This window comes from Carlito syrichta, unplaced genomic scaffold, assembly GCF_000164805.1.
Source record: "Carlito syrichta isolate Samal-C Ts95f unplaced genomic scaffold, Tarsius_syrichta-2.0.1 Scaffold271070, whole genome shotgun sequence".
Taxonomy (NCBI): domain Eukaryota; kingdom Metazoa; phylum Chordata; class Mammalia; order Primates; family Tarsiidae; genus Carlito; species Carlito syrichta.
The window spans coordinates 564,914-584,144 of record NW_007215166.1 but is presented as its reverse complement, the minus strand read 5'-3'; positions in this window follow the sequence as shown (position 1 = coordinate 584,144).

The window sequence follows — 19,231 nt, the reverse complement described above, 5'->3', positions numbered from 1 at the left end:
CTTTTTTCTTTTTTTTTTTTAAAAAGAGTAAGCTATTAACTAGACATGGCAAGAAAGTGCACTGGATGTCCTGGCAACACATCCCTTTTTTCTGTGTTGTTTGATGTAGGCTCAGTGAAAATACACCACACATACCTTTAGAGTTAAAATCTGTCACTTCCACCATCAACTCCTATTTTTAGGAGTTTTGGTTTATAGCTCAATCTTTAAAAACAAATCTCAACCTACACCAGTTAATTTATTTGTTTTTTTAATCCAAGAGAAGACTTTACTAAGAACTTGAAATAAACATAGTTTCATTTCTTTTAATTTGGAAGAAAGCAAGTGGGAAAAAAAAGTGGTTTCAAACACATTTTTGTTCTTTTTCTTTTTCAACTCTGAGCTAGCTAGTTGTATGGGAAAATAATGATATGAACATATTAATTCAAAGGCACTGCTGGTAGTAGTTTTAAAAATTGACTGAGTTCATTTATATGATGAAACTGAAATAGCATTTTAGAGCATATATTTTGAAATTTTTTGTTAGGTTTCCCTCCTATAACAGGAAAGTAGGTTTGTACATAGCTAAGGCGATTTTTAAGGTCTATTTTGGCAGACTGTGCAGACAGCTAATGATGAAATCTCATTTTATCAAATCTGAAGTGGAAGAGAACTCCAAATGTAAAACAAGTATATAAAACAATTAGAAACTAGATCTTGTTTCTTTGAGTTCATATTCTCAATAATTAAAATTGTGCTTGTTTTCTGTTCATTCAATTTAGATTTTTCTCATTATGTAGTTCTAATGATGCTGATTTTTAAAAAATTTCTTGTGTCTTCTGAATTCAGTGTATCCCCTTTTTATGAGCTTACTAAATCCTAAGTAGGACTGTATATGCACAATTTATTTATATATGTATTTAAATATCAAATACTTTCCCTTCCAAGAAACCAATGATCTTTCTGATAGAAAAACACACTGAAAGTAAAAGACTTCTTCACCTAGGACAACAAGAGGCAGATTGTCATGGAGTTGCAAAAAAGAGAGAGACTAGATTCTGGGAAATTTGACGGAGCTCCGGGTAACTTGGAGATAGTATGTCAAAAAGATTAGATGGACAACAAGAAGATTGAGGGTAAGAGAAAGAGGCACGTAAATCATATTTATTTGACAGAGTAGTTTAACAAAGATGCTGTCTTAACAAGCAGTACACGTGAATAGATTCTATTCAATCATATTGCAGTCAAACCCCTCACAAAAGAAAATATGCAGGAGAATTCATATTTACATTTTCCCTCTCTGGTTCCAACTTACGTGATTAGAAAAAACCAACTGCTAGCCACCACCCCACTTTTTTAGAATAGAAAAATAGGACTTCCTTGCTTTTTTTTCTTTCCATAAATGAATCTGACCACAGATTCAGGTTTACTAAAAATTATTACAAATTATCTGGGAAGCAGAGAATTTCCCAACCTCATTTTTAAATAAAGCTGTTATTTGAAATTCCAACTCTACACCAGAGACATGTTTGAGAGGACTTCTTTGATTCTAAACAGATTTGTAATTTAACCAATAATACTTTAATACATTTAAAATTCAATTCAATTTACAGAAGTTTGGTGGGCACAAAACTTTTCAGAAATCTAAACTGAGAATAGTAAGCACAAGAGAGTTAAATCTGTGTTACAGGTTGATCTCTTTCGATGATGCAATGAGGAAAATCGATTTCTGAAGTGTGTTTTTTTTTGTTGTTTTACTCATCATATATGCCATACCTGAATACACATACCTTAAATCGACTAGTTTCCATCAGGTTTCTGTTTGGAAGTTTATGAATCTAACTGAGAGTTAACAAACCAAAATCTTTTGTGGTTGGTCCTGCTTGGTCATTAAATGAATGAAATAACCGGATGTGAACATGGTGATTAAATTGGATTGTCTTTGCAATAATCCAATTGATTGTTTGGCATTCATTTGCTTTTCTATATTGAAATATGAAAATTAGTCAAGCAGCAGAAAGCCTATTTGATTCTGCATACAGAGTAAGGCTCAAAGGAATGTAGACTTAGAAGGCAGTAGCACAGAAATGCCAAGGACACCACACCTGCCATTCTGCTAATGCTGTCCAGAGTCTGATAGCCTCAAACAGTACTTTGCCTCAACACTCAGACAAGATGGTGTTTCCTGTATGAAGAGCCATGTAGTCCTGCAACAAGTCATCTCCACCTAATCATAGTCCTAGATTGGTAGACTTCTGTGGAGTCTTGCTTAAAGGACTGGGCACAATCTTCTCAATGTCTAGGGGAATCAATGTGTTATCATACATGAGTTTGTTTAAATTGAAATCTAGGTGTTGCTGGGAGAAGGCTTCTCTAAGAAAGAGGAAATAAGAAAGAATTCAAGGCTAGGGATCTATATGTGGCTTAACAGCATGCTTTCAGGGGGTGTGCTTTGAGAAAGTAATCTAAATCAAGAATAATAATGGAGAACATTTTTGCAGCCATTTCCCTGAGCAACAAATGGAAAAAAGATAAACAAGCCAAATATTATATTGATTCCCTGAAGAAAAAAAAAAAGAATAATAGTATTCCTCTCTCCAGAAAATGTCTAAATTAATAGATTGATTTAAAAAGGGCAAATACATTTAGTTAACCTATACTTGTTTATTATGTACTTTTGTTCTTTTATTTCTCAGCTGTCTGTTAGAGACTTGATCATCAAGACAACAAAGACTGAAACAAAACAAAAAGCCATGAGGTTTTGAGCATTTTCTAATCTTTCTTGACCATGGCCTCTGTGTCCTCTGCCTAGGTTCCTCTTCTGACTCTTTGCATAGCAGATTCTTTCTCCATTTTCACATGAACTATCCTGACTGTAACAGTCTGTCTCCTCTCTGCCCTGTTACTCTATCCGATCTTTTTTTGTTTACTTCACTATCCAAAGTTACGTAGACATGGCTTACTTTATTTTCTTCTACCTGCACCTCCACCACTGCATTTCCTTTAACTTGAGCAATGCCAGGCACACAATAGGTTTTGAAAGAGACTATCGGAGAGTGGGTGCTGCCCTTTGAAATGTACGCACCACATACCTATTGGCCAGTAGACAACAATGGAAACCAGTGTCGCTCTCTACTGTGTTGCCCCAACAAGTCTGTTCCAGTCATTGATTTTTGAATACGCCTGAGCATAAGCGTTCTTGTTTTTTCCCTTTGCTTTACCTGTGAAGGCATTCCTAATTCAGTCTGGTATCCTTTGGAAGGAAAAGGTCCGTTAGGGAACACCTATCCACTGCTAATCAACCCAAGTGAGAACAGCACAGCTAAGGGCTCCTCATTGACTGTGTTCTTTCTAGGAGCCCAAGACAACGCCGAACAATTTGGGACAATGTGTCTTGAGCATTGTTAAGTTAGACACAGCAGCTGCTACAATGCAACAGGAAGGCTTTGTCCAGCAACAGGCTTTCCACCAACAGTCAGAGAAAGCATAGGAGTGCTCTGAAATGAAGCGAATATTTAGCAAACCCTCCTACTTTATGTTTTCTTTTACCCTCCCCTGCTGGTCCTTGTTTTACTATAGAAAGAGTCTGGCTGTGTTCATGTGCCTCCAGGTACACTATTACAAATGAGGCTCCAGCAGCATGAATATATATGCAGCAGAGTACAGGGGCGGCACTGTGCTTTGATTTCTCCCTGTGTAGGCATTTCCCGTGTTTCTTAATGAAGATCAAATTTTGTAGTTCTTCTAGGATATTGCATTTAGGGATTATATGATTTTTCTTCTGGATAAGCTAAAAGGAGAACGTAGAAAAAAATAAAACTCACTTTAAAGCTATCATATTATCTGCATGTGTCTACCTGTATTATCATTCTTGGTATTCCTGCTGAATAAAAGTCAATGAAAATCAATCTTGCCTTATAAGTCACACGTGCCGTGAACAGAACTGTGGATGAAACTCTAAGGAAAGGGTTCCCAGAGAAACGATGGGTGATTTCCATTTATTCTGAGAGGTTCTGGTCTGTGGTTTAGTTCTCACTTTACCTTGTCAACATTTCTATCACACATCAGTTACCAAACATGAAAAAGTTGTTAGTGGCTTTGAAAGCTAATGCAGAGTGGTAGTCACCATTTAAGGGGCTTATCTATCTGTCTTGGGTAACACAGAAACTGAGAGAAGGCAAACAGTATAAATGATGGCCTGGGACGGGAAATGGAGAGGGAATGTGGGAGGGAGGGTTGGTGGGGGAGCATTCCAGTCTGTTTGGTTCCTTCACAAATCCTAAGGAGATAATAGCTCATCCAGTCAAGCCCATTCCGTACTCTCAGGAAGTGCCACACAGGTAAATGAAGAAATTATTTGAAGAGGGATCATGATGGGTGTGGACTGTTTGTGATTCAGCTCGGAAGAAATGCAGATGTGAGTCTCTTTAGCTTGACTAGGATTGATTTCCCCTGGTGGGGCTCTCTCAACTTCTGTGATTGCAAAACCAATAGTACCAATAGATAAAAACCCAGTACCAGTAGCTGAAGGGAATATGGAATAACTTAGCTGGAAGTAAATATTCTATCATTTAGAAATGAATTGTTTCTTCCTTGACTTTCAAAGCATGTAGAATTTTACTCTTTAATCCTGTAGGTCTCCATTAGGTAGGTTTCTTTAATAGAGGATCTACATATATTTGTCCTATAAAAGGAAAGCTTAAAAATATACTGTTTTATAGGCACTCTGTAATTTAAAATGGAGAGGATGGGTGAAAGAAATCTGACTGACATACATTTTTGGGGACAGAATCTCAGAATTAGATATAACAATGTTCATCCTGATAGTCTTTGAAAGGGGCTCACCCCACCTCCCCAGGTTCTTTTCTAGATTTGCAAAAAAATGTTTTATTCCATTTAAAAAATACGGTAGTTTGAAATATTTAAAGAGATGGCAGTGAGGAAGACTTGGAATTAAAACATTTAATTGGTCAGATGTTGAACAATGACAATTGTGAGATAATGTGGATCTGATCTGCTAAAAATAGTCATGATGGATGTATATGTTGGGTGACTTCCATATAAATCTGTTTGCTGCCCCCAAATAATTTTGTCTCCAGCACTAAACTAGAAGGAGAAGCACAGTCATAGTCCAGGTGGGAGAATCCCTTCAAATCAGTGACCAAATTAGCCTTGGGTTTGGCGGACAGAGAGACCTCTCAAGTCAAGCTCTGGGTCAGTCTCATGCCTAGTCGCAGCTTGCTCCATGCCAGGGTAAGTTGAAAAGAAGAGATGTGGGTGATGAAAAAAATCAATTATGATTCAGAATCATCCTGTTAAGATATTTCTGTGGAACATTAGAGGGGCTTAGACAGAGCAGCAATCTGGATATGTGTGGACAGTTAGAAAATCTATACCGGCCCAGGTCTCTAGGATTCTATATAATTATTTGGAGGTGGCAGTGGCAAAATAGCAAATTTAAACTATAGTGAAATAGTTCTGGTATCTCTCAAGTTATCTTTGTTGTTTAAAATATGCTAATAGGATTACTGAGAGTTTAAGAAGTTTCAGTTGCCTGGTGACAGCCCTCAAAAGAAAGATGAGGAAGCACAATGTTTTTGCTGTTGGATTTTCTTTTTCTTGTCTCTCTCTCTCTCTCTCTCTCTCTCTCTCTCTCACTCTCTCGCCCCCACCTCTTTCTCCTCTCCAAAACATGTGTTGGACTTTCTTTTTCTTGTCTCCCCCCCTTCACACTCGCTCTCTCTTCCCCGCCCCCACCTTTCTCCTCTCCAAAACATTGTGCTGGACTTTCTTTTTCTTGTCTCTCTCTCTCTCTCTCTCTCTCTCTCTCACTCACTCTCCCCCCCACACCGCTTTCTCCTCTCCTTTCCCTTCCTTCCCTCCTTCTTCACTCCCTCCCTTACTTCCTTCCTTTCAGTTTTTTCTGTGGCAAGGGTAGTAGCAGGAAGATTATTTGAAATGTCTTATGAGTGAAACTCATAAAAATGAAAAAGCAATTCAAGTAAGGTGGAAATAGTCCCTGGAAAACATATAGGTGTTTCCTAATAAGTGTTATTGTCTCTTGAATAAAATATTGGGAACAAAAGATAACAGGCAAATAAAAAGTTTCAAACATCTCAGTCCTTCTACTGTGTGTGTACATGTGTGCATAAAATCTAATTAGAGAGAGAAGGGGAGAATTTTAACAGTTATATTTCATAAACTAAAAAGCAGAATTCTACCACCTTTTTTGCCTCACAAGTACTGGAGAACTGGAAGTTAAGTGGAAATGACATAGGGACTAGGATATTAATTTCAGTCAGTGGTTGGTGGCTGGTGATTTATAACTTTAATATAAATGAAGAGTTAATTCCCAAAGGATAACATACTTGTAATTTTTAAAAAATCTCTCATGATAAGATATATATAAGAAAGAATTTAAATCTAAGAATTTTAAGACCCTGGAATATGCTGCTGAGAAAGTTGTGTAACTTACTAGAATTTGTGGGTTTCCTTTTACTTCTGTACTTCAATTTTAGAGGTTCACCTTTTCAAAGAGATTTTTTTTTCACCTTTCAAAAAAAGTATGTGAGGTCCCCTGGGTTATAATCAATAGTAAAAAGCTTATGTTTGCCTGATTCAGACAGCTGTTCTCTACTCGAGTCCTAAAAGGTTAATCGTAATGTCATTTCTACTTGTTATCCAAATAAATGTCTTTTAAAATCAGTTTAGGTTTAACCAAATATGGATTATAAAAACACTATTTTGGAGCTCTCAATAATCTAGTTGGTAGATTCAATAATCTAGTTAAAATTTGATATTTTTCTAACTAATCTTTTTCCTTTATCCACTCTGTCTGAAAGCTAGTCTGTAGTCAAAAGCTGTTTCTGAAGATTTGCTTCCAACTTTCAGCAATGCTTAGCTTCAGAAAAACTTATGGTTCTGAATTATGGTGCTGAATTCTTGGGAGTCAAAATTCTCCTCTCCTGTCTTCTACTATTTATTCCCTATACAGTAACTAAGAGAGGAACTATTGTAAGACAAAAAGAAAAAGGAAACTCCACTCTACTCTCTTTTATCCTCTTACATAGCACAGAAGCAGAAAGAGAAAGAAATACTGTGATCTTTCTGAGAGTTTGTTATTTCCCTGATCAGGAAGCTTTCCATCCTGCGGCTGGAGGAGATGGCAGGACAGTGTCCTGATTTCTCCCGCTCAGCTTAAAGATAGTTCTCATGTGGAGGTTGGTGAAGGTTTTATTAGTTTAACTCCTCTGTTTGATGTTGGTGTCTGCTTAAACTTTGAATATCATAGCACCAAACATTTCTTGAGAAACTCTATTCTTTAAGGGCCTGGATATGTTAGAACATTTTGAACACGATCTAGGTAAAGTTTTTGATCACAGACAAATGAATTTCATGACGCTTGACCTCTCAAGCTTAACAAATGGCTCTGCTATTAAGGTTGGCATGCATCAAATACCCCGATGGTGGAAATGTTCCTGTCTGGCACTGGAGAGCTGGTAGCATAACCTTCAGGGGAAGCTTGATTCCCACCAATTAAGAGTTTCCCTCTGAAAACTGCAACAAAATGAAGAAGATTCATTTTATTTTATTTTTTTAAGTGACAAAGCAGGATTTATGGAGGGGACAGAAAAGCTCCCTCAGTGGGAGGGGACGTGAAGGGGTTGCCCAGAAGATTCATTTTAAAACCCAAGAGGCTTATGATCTCTTTGTCCTTATTCCAGCTTTACAGATACAAACTGTACATCCTGTAAGTTCTGTCCATGTGAGGAACCATCTTTCAGTCATACAACTGATTCCAGTTTTCATTTTATTTTCAGACAAGATCTGACTAGGAGTGCATCCCAATTTTAGTGATTCAACTCACCCTGCTTTCATCTTGGGATTTAAACTTCCATTAAAATAACTACAGAAGGCTTTTGACTTTAATGTGATTTTATGTAATGCTACCAAATAACAATACCTCGTATTTATTTAGTGCTTTTTTAAAAAGCTCAAGGTAATTAATGTGCTTTTACTTATTTAATCCTTATAATATCCTATGAGGAATACCAGAAGTAGGCCTTATTATCTCCATTTTGTAAAGAAATGGAGTCACAAAATAGTCAAGGAGTTTGCAAATGGTCTGTGAGTTCCAAGTACACACATGATGATTTTTCAGTTTTCCTGACTTCCCTTCTCAGGGGACTTTGTTGCCTTGCTATATACTATAAATACATTATACAGTGTATAGTTTTACTATTCTCAGGTCCATCAAGTTTAATGGGGTAGCCTGGCATGGTTCCTAGAGCAGGATCATGTATATGATAAATATTGCTTTATAAAATGATGTATTTTGGCTTGAATATGGTTTGCAGTTTTTAAAAAAAGGCAAGGAAAGGAAGAATGTCTCATTTAATTTTGTTTCACCAGCACCTAATGTGGTGCCCAGCACATAGTGGGCACTCAACAAATATTTGTTAAACAAAGGAAAACACCTTATTAAAAAGTAACATGACAAAGAACAGAAGACCATTAAGACATATAAAAGGAAGTACTACTTCACTCAGCAGGAAGTGCTTAAATAGAGCAACCCACCTCCACCATAAATCCCCTGGTTCTTGTTGAGTATCAACCATGGACCTGGGTAGAATGTAGCTCCAACCAAGGACTCTGACTTATGAAGCCATCGATTTTTGGAGCTGAAAGGGCCATTTGAAATTATTTAAGCTTTCTCCCTTTTGAATTTTTTATAGAGGAGGAAATTGAGATTGTATTTCATCTTGCCTTTAGGAAACAGAAATTACCACACAGACAAATTTACTTTTGAACTGGTTTATTGAATTATCTGGGAGGCAGTTTTTTTCTTATTTATGTAAAAAAATTTGTAAGACAGGCATAGAAGGTTTAAATAAATCTTTGGGATCAAACCAAGAATCCATGGCACAATATGGAAGGATCATAGTTCATGACTATTTTAGAGCAAATGAACACCAGTGTCAGAATTATCTCTTTCAAACATTATGTCCTTTATTTTACAAAGTGTCTCTAGCTCAGAACACATTATAAAATTCTCAAAACTCCTCAAAAATCAACTCAACCTTATTGTAATTTGGCATCACCATCAGAACAAAATCCTGAGAGGCATCCTAGCTGGCCCTTCCTTCTTCCTGTATATCTAGTCAGTTACCAAATCCTGCCAATTCTGGCTCCATGTTTTATGAATTTGCCTGATGTTAGTATTTTAGACTCCTAACTGCTCTTCTCTGCTTTGTGTCCCTCCTTTAATCAGTTTTCCACTTAAGCTTTGCAACATATAACCCCAATAATGTTTCTCTTCTGCTTAAAATCCTTTGATGGCTACTAGTCACCTATACAAGACAATCTAATGTCTTTCTCAGAGCATGCCACGCCCTACCTCTTCTGGCTTCTGCCCTCCATACCACTCTCACATTCTTCTCTTTGCACTCTAAAGCAATAGCCACACTGATCTGTTTATGCTTTCTGAACACTCTGTTTCTCTCTTGGCAAAGATTCCCCTTCTGTGAGGCCCCTGCTCTTCATACCACCTGTCAAGCTATCTTCATCCTTGGAAAGGATGGATTGAGCACCTCTGAGAAGTATCTCATTCTCCTCTAACTTGAATTGCATGACCCTCCTCAGATAGGCAATTTCCTATTCACTGTTGGGAGTGATATTTATGATTTTTCATCACATGAGTACAAATATCATAGCTCTTAATAATTCATTTATTCCTTCAAGGATTATTTACTCGGGGCCTAAGATGTGTCAGGCATGATCCCACCCTCCCTTACTTGGAAAATTAACTCAAGTGCACCGAACTCACAAGTGGAAAAGGACACAAATCCAGGGGAACTCAGAAGAGTGATATCATAACATTAGATGGACACACTCAGGGAAGTCTTCTTAAAAGAGGTAATTCTTGAGCTGAATTTTGAAAAATAAATAGGGGTTAGATAGATGAAGAAGCAGAGGGATGAGTGTTATAAGCATAATAAAGAACATTTGGGCAATTGAATCCTGAGGTACTTAAGTCTCTTAGGTAGTTGCGAGAAGGTTGCTGTGGTTAGCTGTTTATGTGGGGGAGAAGCATGGTGAGGGATGAGACTTGAGAGGAAGGTGGATACAAAGCCATGAAGGCCCTATGTTAGATCAAGGAATTTGGACTTCCTTGTAACAGTATTTGACAGCTATTGAAAGGTTTTATTTATTACATATATATTTAATATATCTATGTATAATTCAGATATATATTTGAGTTACAGTCTCTCTCTGTCACCCTGGCTGGAGTGCAGTGGCATAATCCTGGCTCACTGAAGCCTCAACCTCCCAGACTCAGGAGATCCTTCCACCTCAGCTTCCCAAGTAACTGGGAGTGCAGGTGCACGCCCACAATGCCTGGTTAATTGTTTGATTTTTTTGTGTGTGGAGACGAGGTTGCCCATGTAGGTCTCAAACTCCGGGACTCAGGCAATCTTCTCACCTTGGCCTCTCAAAGTGCTAGGATAATAGGCATCAGCCACCATGCCTGGCCAAGGATTTGTATAGAAATGTGAACATGAATTGAATGTGTTGTAAAAAGGTTATTATGGCAATGTGGATGAGGAAGAAGTTATTATTCAGAGATATTACAGAGGTAGATTATGGAGAACTTGGTTATTGAGTGGATGAGGGAACTGATGAAAGAGAAGAGTCTAACATGGCTCCCCTATGATAAACCCACAACCAACATATTGCTAAACGGACAGAAATTGGAAGCAGTTCTCCTGAAAACCGGAACAAGACAAGACTGTCCACTTTCACCCCTCCTGTTCAACATAGTGTTGGAAGTCCTAGCTAGAGCAATCAGACAAGAGAAGGAAATCAGGGGTATCCAAATAGGAAAGGAAGTCAAGTTATCCCTCTTTGCTGACTATATGATCCTATACTTTAAAGAGAATCTATCAAAAACCTCCTTGTACCAATAAGGACTTTGGCAAAATCTCAGGGTACAAAATAAACATGCAAAAGAAAGTTAGTCACATTCTTATACACCAACAACAAATAGGCAGAGAACCAAATAAAAAGCATAATCTCATTCACAATTGCCACAAAAAAAAGTGAATTACCTCAGCATCTTCCTCACCAGAGAAGTGAAAGGTCTTTATAACGAATACTACAAAACACTTCTCAAAGAAGTCAAAGATGACACAAACAAATGAAAAAATATTCCATGCTCATGGATTAGAAGAATCAACATTGTTAAGATGTCCTTCCTGCCAAAGACAGTCTGCAGATTCAATGCAATACCCCTTAAATTGCCAACATCATTCTTCTCAGATCTGGAAACAACAATACAGAAATTCATATGGAAACATAAATGACCACAAATAGCCAAAACAATCCTTAGAAAAGAAACATAGCAGGTGGCATCACACTTCCAGACTTTAAACTTTAATATAAGGCTACAATAATCAAAAGAGCCTGGTATTGGTACAGGAACGGGTATGTAGACTAATGGAACAGGAAAGAGATTCTGGAAGCAAAACCTCAATTTCTCAACCAACTCATCTTTGATAAAGCTTCCATCATCAACCACTGGGGAGAAGAGAACCTATTCAGTAAACGATGCTGGGAAAACTGACTGACCACATGCAGAATATTAAAACATGTCCCCTACCTATCACTGTACACAAAAATCAACTCCAAATGGATCAAAGACCTAAACGTTAAAACCTCAAACTTTAAGAATCTTAGAAAATGCAGAAAACACCCTTATAGAAATCAGAATAGGCAACCAATTCCTTACCAAAACCCCAAAAGTCCATGCCATAAAAGATAAGATAGACAAATGGGACCTCATCAAACTGAAAAGCTTCTGCAAAGCAAAAGAAACCATCAAGAGGCCAGGGAGGCAGCCCACAGAATGGGAAAATGTATTTACTAACTGTATATCTGACAAGTGCCTAACATTCAGGATCTACAAGGAATTTAAACATGTCAAAAGGAAAAAAAAAACCAACAAACAACCCTTTAAAAAGTGGGTCAAATATTTCATTGCATGAAAATGCCACTTTTAATTTATCTATTCATCGGTTAATGGACATTTGGGTCATCACACTTTTTGACGATTATGAATAATGCTGCTAAGAACATCCATGTCAAGTTGTGTCGACATTTGTTTTTATTCATCTTGGGTATATACCTAAGAATTGGATTACTGGATCATACAGTAACTTAATGTTTATTTGAGGAATTGTCCTATTTACCACAGCAGCTGCATCATTCTGCATTTCTGCTATCAGCAGTATTTGAGTGTTTCAACTTCTCCTTGTGCTTACTGATGCCTATTATCTCTCTTTTTTTAGTACAGTCATTGTAGCAGATTTTAAGAAATGTATCATTGTGGTTTTATATATATTTTCTTGAAGGATAATAATGCTGAGTATCTTTTCCTTACTGGCCATTGGTGCTTACTGGCCATTGTGCAACAAAATAAATGAAGTACTAATGCATGCTACAACACATGTGAACCTCGAAAACTTATTATAAATGAAAAACTAAGTTACAAAGGACCGCAGTATATGCTTTCTTTTATATGAAATTTCTAGAATATGTACATCTATAGAGACAACAGTTAAGTGGTTGCCTAAAGCAAGGAGATGAGGAGATTGAAGGGTGATGGTTAATAGGAACATAGTTTCTTTATGGGCTAAAATTCATTGTGTTCAAAATATTGTGAGAAAGGTACAGTTATGTGAAAATACTAAAAGCCATTGAATTGTATACTTTGGGTGAATTGTAGGCTATGTGCATTGTATCTCAATAAAGCTATTCAAAACTAAAAAAAAGTGAGCAAAAGAAATGAATAGACACTTCTCAAAAGAAGAGATATAAGCAGCCAACCGACACATGAAAAAATGCTCAGCCTCATTAATCATCAGAGAAATGCAAATTAAACCCACATTGAGATACCACCTAATTTCAGTAAGAATGGCCATCATTAATAAAACAAAAAACAACAGATGCTGGCAAGGATGTGGAGAAAAGGGAGTGCCTCTACTCTGTTGGTAGGAATACAAACTCGTTCAAACTCTATGGAAAACAATGTGACAATTCCTAATAGAACTAGAAATTGACCTGCCGCATGACCCAGCAATCTCCCTTCTGGGAATATACCTGGAGGAACTTAAATCACTCTACAAAAAAGACACCTGCACACACATGTTTATTGCAGCACTATTCACAATAGCAAAAACATGGAACCCATCATGCTGCTCATCGAAACTTGACTGAATTAAAAAAAAAATGTGTTACATATACACAATGGAATATTATGCAGCCATAAAATAGAACAAAATCATGGACTTTGTAGCAACTTGGATGGATTTAAAGTCTATAATACTTAGTGATTTATCACAAAAACAAAGAATTGAGTACCACATGTGCTGATTCATAAGTGACCTTGAATATTTACCATAATACTATAAGAATAGGATTGGCAGGAGCCGGAAACTACCAGGGGAGGCGGGGGGGGGGGGGCACATGACATTAATAAGGGTATCTGATCTCAAACCAGGCAAAGTGGGGACCAAAGGAAGACCCAAACTTTACCTATAGGATGACTGCTTGTATTCCTAATCCTGAATTATACCCCACATCTTTAAAATAAAAAATAAATAAATAAATAAGCTCGCCAATTGAAATAAAACAAAAACAACAACCAAAAAAAAAAAAAGTGACTACCAGTGTATAGATTTGAGCACCTTGTGGAATACTGAGCATTAGTTAGCTTCCTACCTTATATCATTTGAAAATCTTACTGGTTTTAGCAATAGAATAATATTAAATGTTATTCTGAAAACCTGACTAATGTCAATTTTTATGTGGTGTTCTTTAGCTTACCAAAACTTTTTTTTGGGGGGGGGTTGGAGTCTCACTCTTGTCGCCCAGGTTGGACTACATTGGTACGCTCATGGCTATTGGCAGCCTCAACCTGCTGGGCTTAGGTGATCCTTCCGTCTTAGCCTTCCAAGTAGCTGGAACTACAGACACATACCACCACACCCAGCTAGTTTTTTTGTGTGTGTGACGTATTGTAGAGACAAGGTCTCACCAAGTTGCCTAGGCTGGTCTCGAACCCCCAGACTCAGGCAAGCCCGACACCTCAGCCTCCAAAAGTGCTGGGAGTACAGGCTGACACACTGCCCCTGGCCAACAGTTTATTAATATGTCTCCTGGTTCTGGGGTTAAAAAGCTCAGTAAGGCAGTTCTCAATGGGGTTCCCCCAGCCAGCACAGCTGGATGGAGCTGAGGCTGGAGCCATCCAAAGGCTTGCTAACTCCCACGTCTGGTGCTGGGCTGCAGTGACTTGTTGGACAGTTCTTCCTCAGAGTGGCCTCTTTACACGACTTTCTTGGGTTTCTCAGAGGAATCAGCATTCTCAGAGGGGTCGGATTTCTTACATGGTGGTTGGCTTTCCTGAGAAATGAGGATTCCAGGAGACTAGGTGGAAGACACAAGGCTGCTTACAACTTAATCTTGGAAGTCACATGGTATCATATTCTGTTGATCCAAACAGTCGTCAAACAGCTCAGACTCAGTTGGGTAAAAAATAAACTCCAGCACTCAAAACGGGAACAGTCGCTTATACAGGTAAGGAAAGAACTGACCGGCAGCTTCCTTGGAGACAAGCTGTATGATAATCTCTTGCCACAGTTCTTTTGAAGTCAATCAGTGTGACTTTCACCTTTTCCTCTTAAATATTTTTCTATAACCTAATGGTGAAAGAATTATAAGACCACTTTTTTATTTAAAATACAGGATGTTTCCAACTCTTGGGAATATTTACATGAAGTTTATTCTATTTAACATTATAGCCAAGCCTGCTACTTCTTACCCATGCGATTCCTATCACTTTTCTAGAATCACACACACACAAATCTTTTTTTAATCTAATATTCTCTAATTGGAAACAGACTTACCTTTTAAGAAGAAAAAAAGAATCGCAGTGTTTACTTTTCCCATTCTTCTCCAAGACAGGGATAGCCCATGAACTAAAGCAATGAAAAAACACATTAAAAACATTATTAACCCTAATAGAGGATCTCTATAAAAAGCTCTGTTAAAAACTAGTTAAGGTGAGAATCTAGTTTTCTACCTTTATGTTAGAAACAAAACTCCCATGGACTGTGAGCAGGATAGTTCAGTATTCAGTCAAAAAATGTTTATTACAGACTATTGTGTTCCAGGCATCATGCTAGGTAAGAGTAGTTTTACTCTTTTTCAGGGATTTCAGTATATGCTTTCTTGTTTAGAGTGGATTATTTTTTTCAATTTTTTATGGAGTTTTACATGATGTTAGGTACTAAATTACCAGAACTTTGAACTCTCAATGAAATATGTTTATACTAATGTAGCCGGTCCTTATTTATCAATGGATTCATATGAAATTGTTTTATAGTGACCTGAATTTTTCAAAAAGTATTCCAATATAATAAATGCAGCATTTCCATTTTTTGTGTGTCGTTATTTACAACAAGCCTGCTATTATGCAGAATGAGGGAATTCTTTCTTCAGTTCCCTTTAAGTGCTGTTGATATTTATAGTGTTAGTTTTTCCTGCAAATAAACTCTTTAAACAGCTAGGCAAACTGTTCACATTTCACCAGAATGATGTTTAGTCAGGAAAATGGGGTCCATTTTAGGAAGAGGATTTTCTTTGCAGGGATTTTGTTCTGACTGAATAACCAGATGGAGAGTCACGGATTTGAAAATGTTTAGCTGAGCAATTCGGCATTCTCTACTGGGTTCCACAGTAGGATGCCAAATAAAAATCACAATTTAAGCTGTTATGAATTAATGAGAGTCTACAATACACATACCTACTTATTCTAGCCCAGACCTAAATGGGCATGCCTTGTGGATAAATACATCTGAGGATCAACATAGATCCATAACATACAGCATTAACCTCCCATTAGTTAACCATGGTAAAGTTTGGAAAAGTGCTTCCATTATTTAAAACAAACAAACAGCAACAACAACAAAACCCCCCACCATACTTAGAATCTTAATCCCACCATAAAAATTGATTGAAATTTGGCAAAAAATAAAATAAATGGTAATCAAATTAACTGCATTTTATTTAAAAGCAAAATGATTGTGTTTAATGCTTCTGGCATTATTCCTTAAGTAAATTAGTTCTTTTTGGAATACCTACTTATTTTTCACATGAGATGATTATAAATTCTTATGCTGTTATTCTTGCAGGACAAGTGAATTATTTTGAGTTGTTTTAAAGATAAGGTGTTCACTTGATGTTATCATAATGAGCCAGACTATATCAGTGGGTGAAGGGGAGGTAGGGAAACTCTCCCTGGGAAAGATTAGATCCTTTAAGAAGTCAGCATGAATACTTCTGGACCTCTAAGGTGTCATTAAGAAATTGCTTTTGGGAGGCCCCTAGTTACCACTGCCTCAGTTATATGCTAAGCACCAGGAATTCCTTATGGAGTCTGGTTGATACACAGTAAAAGGAATTGGGAGATTTGTTTTCTCCCAAGTAGTTGCTTATACTCTATTGCTGAGTCTATTGGCTCTTGGAGTTGTGATTTCAGACTCCACAGAGCAGATATTTCATTATTCATATTTATAGGAACAAGTACAAAACTGGATTTAAGTCAGTGTCGGTTGCTGTTTTCATGCTTGAGCTAGGTGAGGGCACTGCGGGAATAATGTGTTTACTTTAAAGATGAAGTTTTTTCCATGCAAACCATATATAGGATTGGCTCTCCACATTAGTAGAGTTGCCTGTTTTCTGATCATTCAGATAGAGATAGCATCAGAATTTATATTAAATAAAGTAAGGACATAGTCAACAATTTCAAATGCATGCTGTTACTACAGACTCACATGGGAAATGCCTAGCCCTGCTGCAGACATGTTAATATCCTCAGAGTTTCCAAGGAAAACAAAACATCAGAGAACCCTTTCTGTTCCTTCACCTTCTAATCATTAGAACACCAATCATAGAGGTGACCCTTGGAAGAGAGAGTAAGTGATAACGAGTAGGTTCAGGTTATCTCTTAGTTGCAGTAGTTAAAGATTTAAGCCGGGCTCAGTGGCTCAGCCTGTAATCCCGCACCTTTGGGAGGCTGAGGTGACTGGATTGCCTGAGCCCGTGGGTTCAAGACCCACCTGGGCAGCGAGACCTCATCTCTAAAATAAATAAAAAAAAAAAAAATCAGCCGGGCGTGGTAGCGCATGCCTGTAATTCCAGCGACTCGGAAGGCTGAGGCGGAAGGATCGCCGAAGCCCAGCAGGTGGAGGCTGCGGTGACCAGGAGCGGCCACTGCGCTCCAGTCTGGGCGACAGAGTGAGACTCCAACTTAAAAAAAAAAAAAAAAGAAAGTGTTCAGATTGTCCAAATGTCTAACATTTGGCTTATGAATTTTAAAAAATTGTCCGTGGCATCAACATTATCTCCAATTTGCCAAAATGAAGAAATGAGACATATTCTTCAAGGCCTGGTTATTGTAACTTTTGACTGATAGGGAGTTACTATATACACGTTCTCTATAGATTTCATTGGAAACAGAGCAGATAGCTTTTACAATGAATTCTTTTGGTGGTGGAGTGGGAGGCAGCATACAAAGATTAAGAATGTATTCCAAAATATTTAGTCTACAACTAAAATGTAGTTAAATACCCCAACTACTGTAAGAGCCAGAGTTATAAGTAATAATCTCCTCCAAATCCACAGGGTTAGTCCTCATCCAGGTATCCTTTCACATACTGATTTTAATGAGTTTCATCACCAGTGTTTCCCTCTTTTTTCTTTTACCTGAACTCTTGGTTTGGTTATTTGGCATCTGAGTTTATCACTCCATCTTAAGAAGTTCCCTCTTAGTGTCCCACCCACCTCTGATTTACCTTTTTTCACCATCTTCCTAGGGTATTTTTCCTCTGTCCTCCCTTAAATTTGCCATGATTTTAAAAATTTTATTCTTAATGTTTCTTGTGTCCTAAGAAATTGTTGCCTACTGTAAGGCCAAATCTTGATACATTGCATTTTCATTATCATCCAGCTAAAAGTATTTTCTAATTTCTGTTATGATTTCTTCTTTGTGGCATGAGTAATTTGAACTGCATTGTTTAATTTCCATATTTAGGGATTTTTCCTAAATAAATCAATAGTTGTCTACTATTGATTTTTAATTTAAGTCTGTTATGGTCAGAGGAGATATTCTGTCTGATTTCACTCCCCTCAAATTTCTAAAGACTAGTTTTATGGTTCAGCATATGGTCTATTTTTGTAAATGTTTCATGTGCACTTGGAAATAGCATGTATTCTGTAGTTGTTGAGTGCAGGGTTTTATAAATGCCAATATGATCAAGTTGGTTGATGATGTTAAAGTCTTCTATAGACGTACTGGTTTTCTGTCTTTAACTAACAACTATGTGTATGGGTTTGTCTATTTTTATTTTCAGTTCTGTCAGTTATTGCTTCATGTATTTTGAAGCTCTTTTATTATATGAATGCTCATTTAGAATTGCATTTTTTTGATGAATGGATTCATTACTATAAAATAGCTATTTTTATTTCTGATAATATTCTTTATTCTGAAGTTGACTTTGCTTATCTGATATTAACATTGGCTTTTTAAAAATAGCGTTAGCACAATATATCTTTTTTATTCTTTTAGCCTATCTATGTTTTTATATTAAAAGGCAGCTTCTGGCCAGGTTCGGTGGCTCAGCCTGTAATCCCAGCATTTTGGGAGGTCAAGGCGAGTGGATCGCCTGAGCTCGCGGGTTCAAGATCAGCCCAGGTAACTTGGCGAGACCTCGTCTCTACAACAAATAAAATTTTAAAAATTAGCCGGGCGTTGTAGTGCATGCCTGTAGTTCCAGCTACTTGGAAGGTTGAAGTGGAAGGATTGCTGGAACTCAGTGGGTTGACGCTGGGGGGGCCGTGAGTATGCCATTGCCCTCTAGCCTGGGCAACAGAGTGGGACTCTAACTCAAAAAAAAGAAAAAGAAAAAATATCTTAGATTACACTCACTCTTATTAATAATATAATTTAATCTTGCTTAAAATATTTCAGCAAGATAAATTTAAAATTCCAGCTAGAAACACTTAGGAGTCACCTCAGGAAACTCCTACTCTGAGCACTTAACTGAAGTGAAATATTATTGTGCAGGAGCTCTTAAATAATAATGATGATGATGATTACTAAAAATAAAAATAAATGAATAAAAGTTGGTTTCTT